This window comes from Petaurus breviceps, unplaced genomic scaffold, assembly GCF_028583685.1.
Source record: "Petaurus breviceps papuanus isolate PSGF00001 unplaced genomic scaffold, PetGlider_PUasm1.0 98, whole genome shotgun sequence".
Taxonomy (NCBI): domain Eukaryota; kingdom Metazoa; phylum Chordata; class Mammalia; order Diprotodontia; family Petauridae; genus Petaurus; species Petaurus breviceps.
Window position 1 is genome coordinate 14,584,663 of NW_027187460.1, and position 6,043 is coordinate 14,590,705.

Here is a 6,043-nt window from a genome sequence, read left to right on the forward strand (position 1 = left end):
TCAGCCATTTTCCAACTGATGTTTTTTAAAGTCTGGTCTTTTCTCCTAAATAATGTCCAATAATTACAACTATCAATGTAGATTTCTAAAGGAGTAGAATTAATACATTATCATTATTTAGTGAGAACTTAAGCTCTGCTTAGTAATTTTTTAAACAGCAATACAAGAACTTCAAATGAGCTAATCAAGTTGTAAAAGTGCTTATTTTCGGAGAAAGTATGCCACAATACCACAAAAAAATAAGAAATATGCTTTAAATTTTAATGTACAAGTATGCAAGTATGAGAAGATGCTGACTTCCGAAAATACTAAGTTTTATTCATACCCTACTGGTAAATAACAAACTTAATAGGATGACTAAGTTTCTTTGTAGGTCACTATGTTACACTAACATACAAAAATCCAAAAACAAGCAGATAGTTACAGATGTTATATTTGGTCTTACTGGAAATTCTTAACCACATCCTAGTCTATTCTTAAATAACAAAATGCATTGTCTCCTAGTTAGTATACAAGTCCCTGCATTCCTCTAACAAGGTAATGCTGGCACAGCTAGTGCAAGCAGACTTAAACCCATTCAACTACTGGGCTGCAAAATACTGTGGTTGGTTTTTCAGAAGGACTTCTTTTTCCTAAACCAATATTGGTCTCGACAAACAGTTTGGATAATATCCACAGTTGCAGTCTAATAGCTACATGACAAAAGACTTCACAAGAACCAAACTATGTAACAATGACCATACTTTAGGGGGATCATTACATTCTACATATCTGATTAGTATTGATTAGTAAATGTTCTTTTTTTCATTTTTTAACAAAAATTGTTTACTTGATTCTACCGAGGAAATAAAAAAACACAAGACTGTAAGTAATAGTTGCTTTAGGCTATGATAGTACAGGTAATCCTCAAAGCCGCACACTAGTTTAATATTTGTATAGCACTTACTATGTACCAAACACTGCTAAGAGCTTTATTATCATTGCACCATTTGATCCTTGAAATTCTGTGAGATAGTTTCCATAATTAGCCCCAGTTGAAGAATAAAAAACTGAGGCAAACAGAGATTAAGTGACTTACCCAGGGTTTTATAGCTATTAAGTGTCTGAGGCCAGATTTGAACTCAGGTCTTCCTGACTCTAGCTGCTGTGCCACATAGTTGCCCAAACAACATGCACACTGCCTCACTGTTGCTTTAACTCTGCTGTGTTTTTATTTCAAATCGTATTCTGGGTCATTTCCCTTCTCAGCTTCTTCTTTCCCTCCCTCATCATTAATCTCTTCAATTTCTTCATCATAACCATCATCACCTTCTTCAATAGCTTCTCCCATGGAGTATAATACTGATCTTGGGCTATACACTCATGTAAAAACTAGCTTTGTGAAAAGGATAGCTTCCACATTATTATCTAAATTTCCACTTCCAGAAACTTCAGGAGGAAAAAGAAATTGAAGAAATAATCATTGGGGGGGGGGGGCAGCCAGGTAGCACAGCCAGTAAGAGCACCAGCCCCAGAGGCAGGATGACCTGGGATCGAATCCGGGCTCAGACACTTAGCACCCACCCAGAAACACCTGGCCGTGTAACCTTGAGCAAGTTACTTAACCCCAATTGCTTAGGGGTGGCCAGGTGGCACAGTGAGTAAGAGCACCAGCCCCAGAGTCGGGATGACCTGGGATCGAATCCGGGCTCTGATACTTAGCAGCACACCCAGAAATAACTGGCTGTGTAACCTTGAGCAAGTTACTTAACCCCAATTGCTTAAAAAAAAAATAAAAGAAATAATCATTGGAAACTATTTCTATCACAGTTCAAACTGTGCTATATCCCTTGTGTTTGTCTTCTAGTTTTCAAAGCAACATTTTTTCCCCTTTCTTTCAATCTACCTGACTCCTTGTGCAATTCATGATTTCTAGTGCATCAATGAATCATCTGGCTCTGACCATATATGACAGGTCTTCATCAATACTTCATTTGGAAATATTCATTGGATTCAAAGTAAAATTCCAACATAAAACTCATAGTTTGGTCAGTATCTTTCAAGTGCTTCAAAATAGTTTCATCATGTTCCTAAACCTTTATCACTTAGAAATTCAACTTTTTTTAAAAAGTCTGGCCAAATTCAGGAAATACTTTAGGATTTTCTTTTTCTTCATCTTTTTTCTCTTCTTCAAGCTTAGCTTTCTCTTTCATTTCCTCTGAAACCTCATCATCATTGTCTGATTTCCATTCACATTCTTCTTTTGTAGGTTCATAAATTTCATTGATGATTCACTTATCCAATCAAAGAGTAAAGAACAGTATACTTTCTTTCAAGAGCATGAACTTGCTCAAAGAATTTGCCTTCTATCTGTGCACATATCACTTGATTGTTTTTAGGGCATTCACATAAATCTTAATTGCTTTAGTCAAGTTTTTCAAGTATCCAGTTGATGTCCCCACTAAACCATCCAATCTTTCATACAGAGGTATAAAAATTTGAACATTCTGCATCATCTGAACAGTCACCTAATGAACTTTGTTGCTTCTTGTATCATTATAAATTTCTTCTTCTACTTCTTCAACACACTCTATGTCTTGTTGGTCAAGTTCAGTTTCTTTTTTAAATTTTTTATAATTTTATTTATTTATTTTTGGACTTCAATATTTAATTTTATAAAATTTTGTGTTCTAAATTTTTCCCATCTTCCACTCCTCCCCCTTCCTAAGACAACATGAAATCTAATATAAGCTATGCATGTACAATTATCTTAAACATATTTCCATATTTCTCATGTTGTGAAAAAAGAATCAGAACAAAAGGGCAAAAACCATAAGAAAGAAAGAACAAAAAAGAGAGAGAGAATTGTATGCTTCAACCTGCATTCAGACTCCATAGTTCTTTCTCTGGATGTCGAGAGAGTTTTCCATCACGAGTCTTTTGGAATTGTCTTAGATCATTACATTGCTGAGGAGAGTTAAGTCTATCGAAGTTGGTTGTCACATGATGTTGCTGTTACTATGTACAATGTTTTCCTGCTCTGCTCACTTCACTCAGCATCAGTTCATGAAAGTTTTTCCAAGTTTTTTCTGAAATCTTCCTGCTCATCACTTCTTATAGAACAATAGTATTCCATTACATTCATATACCACAACTTGTTCAGCCATTCCCCAATTGGTGGACATCCCATCAATTTCCAGTTCTTGGCTACCACAAAAAGAGCTGCTATAAATATTTTTGTTCATGTGGGTCCTTTTCTTCTTTTAATGATCTCTTTGGAATACAAACCTAGTAGTGCATTATTGCCAGATCAAAGGGCACATCCACAGTTTTATAGCCCTTTGGACTCTCCAGAATGGCTGGATCAGTTTACAACTCCACCAACAATGACTTAGTGTTACAGTATCTTCTCCAATATTTATCATTTTCCTGTTTTGTCATGGGAGCTGTAATGGAATGCAAAGTAGTACTTTGCTGATTGTTTCAGCTATTCAAGTGCCTTTGAGCCTCACCTTTGATTGTATCAAAAGTCTTTTTTGGAAACAGTATACATTGTGTTGCCCTTAATAGGCCTGAGGGAGTTTACAGACCCTCCCTGACCTTAATAGGCCTAACATCATCACATGGAGCCCATAGTGGGAAGAGCATGCTGAAAGAGCAGAACAGGAAGGAGCAGAGCAGAGCAAAGTTCAAGCAGAGCTGAGACCAATCAGAACTGAGAGGGAGAATGTGATGTTGGCACTCTGTAGCACTCTGCTGTTCTATCAGACAAAAGCACCCTGTCTGTTGTTCTTAGACAGAAGCCCTGAAAGAAAACTTTACTGTTATTACAGAAATCCTAAAAGAGGATTTTACTGCTGTTACAGAAGTCCTGAGACTTTACTGTTGATTTGTGTTTGATTTCTCAGACAGAAGCCTTGTGTGTTGATTTGTATTACTTGGTCAGATAGAAAGTGAATTGAGATGATAGTGTCAGAAATGTGTGCAAATATTTCTGTAGCTCTGTTAAGCTTAATGCATATAAATATTGTTGGAGCTCTGCTAAGCTTTGCCTTCCTAGAAACAGAAACTTCAAAGAGATTGGAGTGGAGCAGTTCCTGTAAGCTGAGGCATGAAACAGGAGCAGAAAGCTGCCTACATGTGAGTCCAGGTAAGAGTAATGTGAATCCAGACAAGAGCTGGGAGTAGTCAGCCCGTGAAAAAAGAGTCATGGGATTTGGAAGTCAGCCTAGAGTTAAGATGAAAGAGGACTTTACTTGAGTACTCTGTATTGACTGATGAGATTGTGACTTACTGAGACCTAGGGGTGGATGGTGTTTGTATTTTCTGCTACCCCTGAAGAATGACAGGCTTAAGGATGATTGGAAGCCAGCCTTGAGTTGATGAAAGAAGACTTTTCTTGGGCACTCTGTATTGACTGAGGAGATTGTGATTTACTGTGACCTAGGAGTGTATGTTTAAGACTATGTGGCCAGCTTAGTAATAAGTTATTAGGTTATATTGTTGTGAAGGTTGTGCTTTAGTTTCTTGAATGCTTTGCTTTAGTTTATTGCTGAATAAATAGAGAGTTCACTATCCTTAAAGTTATTCACAGCAGCAGTCTTCAGGACAGCTGCTTATGATTGGCTTTACAGTAGCCAATTGGATTATGTGTGAGGTGATATCTCAGAGTTGCTTTAATTTGCATTTCTCTAATCAATTGTGATTTAGAGATTTTTTCATATGCCTATAGAGAGCTTTATTTTCTTCATCTGAAAACTGCTTATTCATATCCTTTGACCATTTGCCAATTGGGGATGACTTGTATTCTCATAAATTTGACTCATTTCTGTATATATTTTAGAGATGAGGCTTTTATCAGAAACACTGGTTGTAAAAATTGTTTCCCAGCTATCTGCTTCCCTTCTAATCTTGATTGCATTGACTTTGTCTGTACAAAAACTTTTAAATTTAATATAATAAAAATTTTCCATTTTGCATTTTATAAAGTTCTCTATCTCTTGTTTGGTCATAAATTCTTCCATTCTTCACAGATCTAACAGGTAAACTATTCCTTGCTCTCCTAATTTGCTTATACTATTGCCCTTTTCGTCTAAATCATGCACCCATTTTGACCTTATCTTAGCATATGGTAAGATATTGGTCTTCCTAGTTTCTGCCATATCATTTTTGAGGTTTCCAGGTAGTTTTTATCAAGTAATGGGTTCTTATCCCAGAAGCTGGAGTCTTTGGGTTTATCAAACAGTATTACTATCATCATTGACTACTTTGTCTTGTGTCTAGTCCACTGATCCACTATTCTATTTCTTAGTCAGTACCAAGTATCTTTGATAATTGTTGCTTTATAATACAGTTTTTTATCTGGTACAGTTAGACCACCATCCCTTGCATTAAGTTCAGTTTCTTTGTTGTCAATGTCCTCCATGTTTTAGAACCTCTTAATATTTTAGATCTCTGACTACTTTGAGGACAAGACAGCCCAAACTATGATGGCTATGATTCTGGGTGGCTATAGACATTGAAGTAGCTGGGATGGCAGTAACCAGAAGAGGCAAAGGAAGAAGAAGAACAAAAGGAGGAGGTACCATTAGCAAATAGAGGTAGAAACTCTATTTCAGGAAATTATTAATGAAAATCTATTAAAATTTATTAAATTTAGGTAAATCTATTAAAACTAGAAGACAAAGTAAAAACAGAAAGAATCTGTATATCATCTCATTCAAGAAATTCCAAAGCAAAAACTCCCAGAGATTTTATAACCAAAATCCAGAGGTTTGAGGCAAAAAAAAAATGACAGCCAGGAAGAAAGATTTCAAATAACAAGGACAGTCAGTATTACAGAATGCTTTACAGGCAAATACAATTATAAAAGAAAGAAAATCTTGGGATACAACATTCTAAAAGGTTAAAAAAAAGACTTGCAACAAAAAATAACTCATATTACAAAACAAAGCATAATCCTATAAGGGGAAAAATGGAGTTTTAATGGAATAGATAACTTTCAAGCATTCCTGATGAAAAAAATAAAGCTTAATATAAACTTTGAAATGCAAACCAAAATTCA

The 6,043-nt window shown here is 35.8% G+C and overlaps 1 pseudogene; it reads right to left on the reverse strand.

The window, feature by feature from the left end:
* Window positions 1-1,210: 1,210 nt before the first annotated feature.
* On the reverse strand, window positions 1,211-5,404 carry LOC138156023 (nucleosome assembly protein 1-like 1 pseudogene; annotated as a pseudogene).
* Between the last annotated feature and the right edge of the window lie 639 nt (window positions 5,405-6,043).